At 44.6% G+C, this 9,298-nt stretch overlaps 1 long non-coding RNA gene across 1 annotated transcript; it reads right to left on the bottom strand.

Annotated features, from left to right (window-relative positions):
* Positions 1-2,230: 2,230 nt before the first annotated feature.
* LOC139531351 (uncharacterized) lies at positions 2,231-7,763 on the bottom strand. The gene is made up of 4 exons (XR_011666338.1): positions 7,110-7,763; positions 4,564-4,668; positions 4,313-4,461; positions 2,231-3,478 (listed from the first exon to the last, which is right to left on the bottom strand). It is a non-coding gene; the product is annotated as an uncharacterized lncRNA (long non-coding RNA).
* Positions 7,764-9,298: the final 1,535 nt, after the last annotated feature.

Below are 9,298 nucleotides of genomic sequence, written 5' to 3'. Positions count from 1 at the left end.
AAAAACCAGCAGACACTACGCCCTCCATGGAACGAGTTTGACACCCCTGATTTAATGGAAAGCACAAACATTTCAGCACCTTCTTCAGGGAGGTTTGAGGAAGCCACAGTGTTGAACATTAGTTCTTTCTTTTCGCCTAAATCAGGTGCGTCGAACTCATTCCATGGAGGGCCTAGTGTCTGCAGGTTTTAGCTTTCTTTTGGATAGCCTGTAATGTATTTTCCCCTCATACCCTGAAATAGTATCTGTTTAATCAAATATTTCCCTGTCAATTTCTGTTATCAACCTATTAATTACGCATATGGCCATAAATTACATCAAGTACTTGCTTTCTCCTTGGTAATATTCCGGAGACAAACTTGTAAGACACAGTCGCAAGTTGAGTCTTCCGTTCCATATTACGGCAGTAGAGTTCACTCAAGGGACATAAATGATAGCAAAAACAGATGCTTTTAGAGAAATGGCAGTACCATGGATTAGTTATAAAAATCTTTGGTAGTAGTGTTGATAGTTGATCTGGCTTTACCACAAATTAGCGTTATATTTATTTGCAGTGCTGCTATTTACTCTCCACTCAAAGATTGCTCTAGCAGAGAGGCTACCACGGTGCTGTTGGCTTCGGGTAATGTGAGAGATGGTCAGTAAAGTTATAAGTTAGTTAGGTAATTGTGGACATAAGCTAGTTGTGCTAGCTAGTGTATCATGTGATGCACGGAATGGCAGATATATAGCTCAATACATTTAGTTATCAAAATAACATCTGTGAACAATGTCAAAGTAACTAGTGGAGATGTGAAACAGTTGTTTATGCTTTGGCTAGCTGTACATACAAGTCAAAAGTGCACACCTCTGAGAACAAGGCATCTTGAACAGCTTACGGCTAATTATGCTGGCTAAATCGAGGGTGTGAGAGAGACATCCGCACAAGCTCAGCCGTCCACATAAAGAGACGCACGTGCAATTATTGAACCTTGGAAAATGTTCACGCTGTGAGAAATTGTACAACATGACGTCACAATCGCAACACAATCAGAACGATTGGGAACTATTTCACACTGGGAAGACGTTTACATGACACCCTGCATAACCCAGCTAACTCATGTGTATACTTTTCACAGGACCCTTAACCTCCCAGTCAAGTAGGTGTTAGAGTTAAGAACGTACCATAAGCTCACTCCACAGCTAGTTTGAAATGTAGCTGATGGGGCTGTCAAATTGGATTATTTTTCTACAGCTGTTTTGCGAAGCAGAGGATCACTGGTTCGAGCCCCGTTTCACTGGTGCCTGTGACCCGGGTCGGCAGAAGTGAGTTTAGAAGGGGTGAGTGTAACGCAGTTAAAATACCGTTAGATCATTCCACAGAGCTAGCGTGAAATGTCGCCGATGGAGCTATCCAATTGGATCCTTTTGGTACTTTGCCAAGGAGGGCGGTCACATGTGTAGCGAAGCAGTGGATCACTGGTTTGAGCCCGGTATGGGGACAAGGACAGTGGAGGAAGCTTAACTGTTAACACCACACTGACGTCCATTTCATAGGCTATTGCCCTTTGATGAATCATTACCTTGTCCAGGTACATCAACAATTCATAGTTGGCCTTAGTGGGAGTGACCATATAATTCTTACATTTACTACACGACTGCGAGACGTGGCTCTGTGCTTGTGGTCTGCCAGCGTACGGTGGAGAGTTAGGGAGAAGGTGTTGTGGGAGATGATTGGTTGGCAGAGTAAGCCAATGCGAATTTCTCCCGGATTTCTGTCTTTGGCTAACATAGGCCAAGTTTGACACGTTGGTTCACCAGACTCTTTGCACATTTGGGCGGAAGTGTCTGGGAAACGAGATCAGATAAATCACAAACCTCGACACTAGTCACTCACCACACGAACTGACTCCTGCTAAATAGTTAATTGGAAAAGGCTAATGGTGGTGAATGTAGAGCACCTGACGATATCCTCAGTTAACGTTTTAACAGCATCCTCTCCAGACTGGGTGAGGACTTCGCCATCTGTCCCAGTCCCTGAAGTGAGAGCAACAAGAGGTAAAGACTTCAATGGAACACGATAAAACACTGAAGGCGACACCCCTGAGTGAAAATTCGAGACGTTGCCCGTAGACCCCCCCCATTCAAAATTATGCTCCACAGATGTAGGCCTATGTTCCATTACATTTAGGGAGCAGCAAGATCACCAGGTGCCATAGTGTCTTTTCATTATACTCAAGGTAAGACACTGTTCTTTGTTTAGTCTTTTATTTATAAGTATTCAAGGTGACATTAACAGTCACAGCAAGGCATGGTGCACCTGTTGTAGGTGAGATGAACAGCCACAGCAAGACATGCAAACAAAAAAAATGGCATATCCCTCCCAATTACAATATCCACTGAATAGCAAAAAACTATAAAACGTTAAATACAACGTGCAATGCAAACATAACTGCAACAACAAAGAAGTGCAAATAGTGCAAGCATAAACGTGTCCCTTTTTAAAACTAAAACAGAACATAGGCCTAAGTATGCACGGGGCTGGGATCTGCCTTTTAAGAGGGGATTATCGATGCGACTGGGAGTCTCAGTCCCAGCTCTCTTGAGAGAATGTACTGAAGCTGTCATCCCAGCTATGTGTTGGAGACCTAGATTCTGGTGAGTATTGATCCCTGGGCTCATCGTACATGATTGGCTGCAGTCCACCTCTTCCGTGCGGAGTACTTGCGGGCCTTGGTGGTGGCCGTGGTGTTGCCTGCTGGTCATCCTAGTTACGTGTTGGAGACCTAGATCCTGGTGAGTGGGAGTATTGATGCCTGGGCTTGCCGTACATCATAGGCTGCAGTCCACCTCTTCCGTGCGGAGCATCAAAGAGCCATTGTGGTGGTGGAGGCAGAGGTGTTGCATGCTGGTCATCCCAGTTTTCAATCAGTGATAGTAGTTGCACTTTCAAACGTCCCTTGTTACAAATGCCTCATCTTCATCCTCCGAGGTAGCAGCAGAAGGGATTGGCTTCCTGATAAATCATCCACATCTTGATGGTTGAACTTTTCTTTTTCTTGCCTGCCAGTCTTGAGCCGTGTCTGTAGTGGTTGGTCTTGACTGCTGTTCAGGCATCTGAAGCACAGGGTCATGGCTCGGGAACACCACATCGTCCTCAGCGGCATCGGGCTCCACAGGTTGTGGCTGAGGCGAATCAGCATTTTCAAGGCTGAGGTTGCCTCTTATAACGGCACAAGGTGAGACCCAGATGCAGACACAGGAGGCAGATGGTTTGAGCTCTGATATTTATTATAGTCCAAGGGGTAGGCAAAATGCAGGTTGGGACAGGCAAGAGTTCATAACCAGGTCAGAGTCCAAAACGGTACAGGGTGGCAGGCAGGCTCGAGGTCAGGGGCAGGCAGAGTGGTCAGGCAGGCGGGCTCAGAGTCAGGGGCAGGCAGAGTGGTCAGGCAGGCGGGCTCAGAGTCAGGACAGGCAAGGGTCAGAACCAGGAGGACTAGAAAAACAGACACTGGGGTAAACAAGGAGCTAGGAGAAAACTGCTGGTTGACTTGGCAAACAAGACGTACTGGCACAGACAGACAGAAAACACAGGTATAAATAACCAGGAGATAATGGGGAAAATGGTCGACACCTGGAGGGGGGTGGAGACACGCACAAGGACAGGGGAAACAGATCAGGGTGTGACACCTCTTGAGTTGAAAATAGGTCAACATATAAATGAAAAGTTAAATGTGTTTAAGTAAACTTTAGAGCCCTCAGCTCAGGCTCAATTAATGATATTTCTCAAATCTGGGCCACAAATTCTAACACTGCTGCTTTTCATCATTCCTCAGTAATAAGAGACTGATTCATAATCTATAGGCCTATATAATCACTAATTCAGAGATGGGATACCAGCTGACATGAACCAAGTAGAAGGTAGAAAATAAGGCCAGCAATACTGCAAAACTACCATTCAAATGTTTTCAGGAATGTCCTTGTTTTTGAAAGAAAAGCCAATTTTTGTCCATTAGAATAACATCAAATTGATCAGAAATACAGTGTAGACATTGTTAATGTTGTAAATGACTATTGTAGCTGGAAATGGCAGATTTGTTATGGAATATCTACATCGACGTACAGAGGCCCGTTATCAGCAACCATCCCTCCTGTGTTCCAATGGCACGTTGTGTTAGCTAATCCAAGCATTTACAACATGAACAATGTCTACACTGTATTTCTGATCAATTTGATGTTATTTTAATGGACCTAAAAATAGTTTTTCTTTCAAAAACAAAGACATTTCTAAGTGACCCCAATCTTTTGAACGGTAGTGTATATTACTTACCTTCTTGGCTGGACGCAAGAATGATAATATTTTCATGTATTTCAATTCTTTCTGATTGGTTCCCCCAGAACTGTTGGGTTGGGCCTTCCGTAGGTGCTTTACAAAAGTGGCACGGAGGGACTTCCATCTGGTTTTGCACAAATCAATATCTGTGAAGAGTAAAATAGAATTGATTGTTAACCAATAACAAAAAAAAAAAATGTCATTACAGGTACTTGGCATCTGGAGAGTATTTGCCGCCTGGCCTTCACCTATCGTCTTGGATTCCAGACAGTGTTGCAGTGCATTATGGAGACCTGTGGGGCCATAGAGAGGAGGATGCTGGTGACCCATCTGCCACAACCCACTGAGGAAACCTGGAGACAAACCTCTCAAGAGTTTAATGAAAAATGGGGCTTTCCCAATTGTTTGGGATCGGATGATGGAAAACATATTATGATCACCAAACCTCCAAATTCAGGGAGACATTTTTTTATTCTAAAGGAACCTTCTTTGTGGTGCTACTCGCCCTTGTGGATGCCAAATACCGCTTCACAGCTATTCAGGTGGGGGATTTGGAAACAGCGACAACGGAGTCTATGCCAACTCCCCACTTGGTGTCAAAAACCCTGCAGGTGCCCCAAGATGCCTTTCCGCCTGGGGGTGAAGATTTGGGAAATATACTAAACACAATGGTGGGGGACGTTGCCTTCCCATTAAAGCCTGACCTGATGTCATATGCCGGGCACAACATCAGCTACGTGAAAGAAATCTTCAACTATCGTCTCTGTCGAGCTAGAACGACAGAGGTAGAAGGCATTAGGGATCCTTGCGGCCAGATGGAGAATCCTCTACAAGGAAATCAACCTACTGCCATGCAAGGTTGATACTCTAGTGGTTGCAATGTGCATCCTCCATAACTTCCTCACAAAGCCTTGTGATGTGGAGATGTGGCTACAGCAGAGTGGGACAGGGATGCAATGAGAAGCATAGCCATCCAGGCCAACAGAGCAGGTCAGGATGAACATTGGGTTGTTATACTTGACCTGAAATGCGCATGGTCATTGCAAACTCTCTCCAGACCACATCTTTTTATAGTGTCATACAAAAGTGAGTACTTCTCTACTTCCACGATGAATCTCCACTGAAACATGCATGAGAGCCTCAGCTGTTCTGGACGACTGTGAGATCACGCTCTCCACAGCCGATGTGAGTGAGACCTTTAACTTCTTATGGCTGCAGGGGCAGTATTGAGTAGCTTGGATGAAAGGTGCACAGAGGTGCCCAGAGTCACAGACATAATTCAAACAGTTTTAGAAACTTCAGAGTGTTTTCTATCCAAATCTACTAATAATATGCATATCTTTGCTTCTGGACCTGAGTAGCAGGCAGTTTACTCTGGGCACGCTTTTCATCCGAACGTGAAAATACTGCCCCCCAGCCCAAAGAGGTTAAAAGAAATCTTTCCGTGTCGATCAGACTGCAAAATTAGCTAGTAGCAAACAAATATGTGTCGGTCACTGTAGCTGAGCAGTCGCGTTCTATTTCGGCCTTTCTGTTCAACAGCTGCGCTATACTGCCATCTGTCTGCTGTCCATGGTAATTCAGGCCAGCATTAAACATATTGAATTGAAATTGTATCACTTATGTATTATGAATGGAAAACAAGAACTGTTTGTTAGGAGCTGCATGAAATGGGTTTCCATGGCCGAGCAGCCGCACACAGGTCTAAGATCACCATGAGCAATACTAAGCGGCGGCTGGAGTGGTGTAAAGCTTTCCGCTATTGGACTCTGGAGCAGTGGAAACACGTTCTCTGGAGTAATGAATAACGGTTCACCATCTGGCAGTCCGACGGACAAATCTGGGTTTGGCGGATGCCAGGAGAATGCTACCTGCCCCAATGCATAGTGCCAACGGTAAAGTTTGGTAGAGGAGGAATAATAGTTTGGGCTAAGCCCCTTAGTTTCAGAGGAAGGGAAATCTTAATGCTTCAGCATACAATGACATTCTAGAAGATTCTTTGCTTCCAACTTTGGGGAAGGCCCTTTTCTTTTTTCAGCATGACAATTCCCCCATGCACAAAGCAAGGTCCATACAGAAATGGTTTGTCGAGACTGGTGTGGAAGAACTTTATTGGCCTGCACAGAGCCCTGACCTCACCTCCATTGAACACCTTTGCGATGAATTGGAACGCCGACTGCAAGACAGGCCTAATTGCCCAACTTCAATGCAGACCTCACTAATGCTCTTGTGGATGAATGGAAGCAAGTTCCCGCAATGTTCCAACATAATGTGGAAAGTCTCCACAGAAGAGTAGCGGCTGTTATAGCAGCAAAGGGGGTACCAACTCCATATTAATGCCCATGATTTTGGAATGCGAGCAAGTGTCCCCATACTTTCGGTCATGTAGTGCATGTTTGCAGTAAACATTTAAAGGCAAAAATAAGTACAAATGACCTAGCTATTGCATATTGAACTATATTACGACTTACATACAAAAGTTTCTTCATTTCTGACTGTTTGTTTAGCTGTCACTCAATCAGCACTCACTACAGCTAACGTTAGCTAGCTACCGTAGCTACTATGTCAGCAAAGACAGAGACGGTAGCTAATGCCAGCTTAGTAAATAGACTGATAAATCTATGGTAATATCTAGTCATTACAATGACAATGTGAAGGCATATCACAATATCAACCAGAAACTTGTTTAGCCAGCCAACTGTTTCTAAACATAGCTAGCTAACTTAGTTAGCTTTGTATATTGATAGCTACACTCGATTATATTGTTGTAGGGTTGAAGAGAAATGAGCCTGACCATCTGGACGATGTACCCTCCCTTCTCCCTCATCGAAAGTGTCCCACCTCTGTCAAAACAAAAATACAACGAATAGCTAACAAAAGAAAACACAAACACCCTCTTGAAAGCACGCCCAAGAAGGGAGTCCCTGGAGAAGCAGAGGGGGAGAAAGGAATCCCCAGGAAAGCCGGTTCCCCGACTCAAACAAGTTCCCCAACACGAAGAGGTTCCATTGACCACAGCTGAGCGTGCAAAACCAGAAGAGGAAATCCTTACCTTGAGGGAAGAGAGGGATGCGGCCAGAAGAGAGTGGTGATAAGAGTTACAGCGAGCAGTGTCAAAAACAAGGACAATCATTGCAAACTAATGACCGGTCTTAATTGGTCAGTGTTTGTCGCTTTGCATGTTTTTCTAAAGTCCACTGGTCGCTTCAACTGCAAATTATCAACAGAAGACCAGCTGTTTGTCACCCTAGTCAAATTGAGGCAAAAACCCCTCCACAGCCCTATTAAGTCAAGTATTACATTTGAGTAAACCCAATATACAAAATGTTCTCTCCGATGGATCGATCTGATGTATGTCAATAGTACTTTTTTAATTCACTGGCCAGACCGGGGAGTGCATCAGATCCTCATCAACAGAAGCTCAAACTAAATTCCCCAGACTGACATGTATAATTGGCTGCTTTGACATCAGAATTGAGCATCCAAAAGGACTGAATTCCCGGTAAGTGATCCAAAAAAAAATTATCTCATTGAAATTAGCTCAAATACACTATAATGTTCATTAGTTTTCAATAAGTAAAATGTGTTTAGAGGACCTTTCAATTGTCATAAAGCACACTACAAATGCTGATGGTGGTATGTTAACTGCATATCATAACACACTGGTGGTTTAACAAGGCAATGCAGTTCATAGAACACAACATATGCATTGAAATACACATTGATATTCCACTACCCCCATATTTATAGCAGCTAGTTGTGCTGTGTCTATTTGTGAACAGTGCCACAGTGAAGTATTTAATCGCCTGCCACCCATCTGGCAGCATCAGCCACTGGGGAGGAAGAGCATCAGATGTTCCACATTGTAAGACAGTCAGGCTTTACATCCCACTCATAGCACCACTCTGGGGATCAGGCATGTAGTACAGTTTTTTAATATTTCTAGTTGCTATAGTGCTAGTGTACAAAGGCCCTCTGTGACCTGAGATGGCTACCATAGACAATAACATGTGTTGTATAAATGGTTGAAAGAATGTAACCTACAGTGCATGCTCATTGATCTGTGCTGTGTTCGTATGTCCTTTGTTTCAAATTTTGGCAGACAGGGGCTTCACATTTAAGGATGATTTTGCCCTTATTGGAGCACACCTCATAACCCCTGCCTTCATCTGGAGTCGGAAGCAGTTTTGTGGGGGGAGAAGTAGAGCACTCAAGTGTGAAGTCAAATGTGAGGATTCACACAGACGAGAATTCAAACGTGTTGAGAGCCTAAATGATGCTTCAGAATTGTACATTTGTGCCTAGTATTGAACTCCAATAGATAACAGTTCATCTTCTTCTGCTTCTATTCAACAAGAAAAACAAAAGTCGTAAGACCAGTATGTACGACCGTTGAGTGTGTTGCTCCAATGATTTGCAATAGAGAGACTGATAGGCGTGCTGATGACGCGGTTCCGCATCCTGGATGGGCCACTTAACCTGCGCCTGGTTAAGAAACTGAAGGATGAGAGCGAAGACAAAGAAGAGGCAACAATCGACAAAATTGTCCATGTCTGTGCCGCTCCGGTCAACATGTCTGGCAGTGTGGTTGATAATAACAACAAGAACAAAAGGGATTGTCACGGTCAAATGTTACAATCTTACTGGTGCACACAGATAGGAGTGCACTGCAACAATATTATAACTGGCAAGAGCATGTTTGTTTTAGAGGTTTAACTGCACTTCACTGCACTACCGCTACGGCTGTCTGCCCTGCTGCTGTTGCTGCCTGCCCTACTGCTGTCTGCCCTGCTGCTGTTGCTGTCTGCCCTGTTGCTGTTGCTGCCTGCCCTACTGCTGTCTGCCCTGCTGCTGTTGCTGCCTGCCCTGCTGCTGCTGCTGTCTGCCCTGCTGCTGTTGCTGCCGGCCCTGCTGCTGTTGCTGTCTGCCCTGCTGCTGTTGCTGCCTGCCCTGCTGCTGTTGCTGCCTGCCCTACTGCTGTTG

Source organism: Salvelinus alpinus, chromosome 10 (genome assembly GCF_045679555.1).
Source record: "Salvelinus alpinus chromosome 10, SLU_Salpinus.1, whole genome shotgun sequence".
Classification (NCBI taxonomy): domain Eukaryota; kingdom Metazoa; phylum Chordata; class Actinopteri; order Salmoniformes; family Salmonidae; genus Salvelinus; species Salvelinus alpinus.
This window is presented reverse-complemented; position numbering and strand designations above follow the sequence as displayed.